This window comes from Psammomys obesus, unplaced genomic scaffold (genome assembly GCF_907164565.1).
Source record: "Psammomys obesus unplaced genomic scaffold, mPsaObe1.curated_primary_1811, whole genome shotgun sequence".
Taxonomy (NCBI): domain Eukaryota; kingdom Metazoa; phylum Chordata; class Mammalia; order Rodentia; family Muridae; genus Psammomys; species Psammomys obesus.
Genome location: NW_026596120.1, coordinates 12,962,873 through 12,963,195, shown reverse-complemented (window position 1 = coordinate 12,963,195; position 323 = coordinate 12,962,873).

Sequence of the window (323 nt, the reverse complement as noted above, 5' to 3'; positions counted from 1 at the left end):
CCCGAAGCTCCGCCCCCATCTCCTCCCGCCGCCCGCCCCCCTCGGCGCGCCCACAGCGGCGGGCGGAACCGAGCGCGCAGGCGCGGCGCTGCCTCTCTCTGCTGGTGGCCCGCCCTCCCTCCTCCCCTCCCTCCCCTCCCCGTCCCCTCTCCCCTCCTCAGGCCCGCGCGTCTTCCTCCCGCACGCGCCGTCGTTAGTCGAGCGCTCGCCGGTGCGCGCCTTCCTCGTCCCTCGGGCAGCGGGGCGGGCGCGACCCTGCCTCGCGCTCGCGGCCCCGGCGAGGAGCGTACCACCGTCCCCCGGAGCGCGGGGGGAGCCGGCCG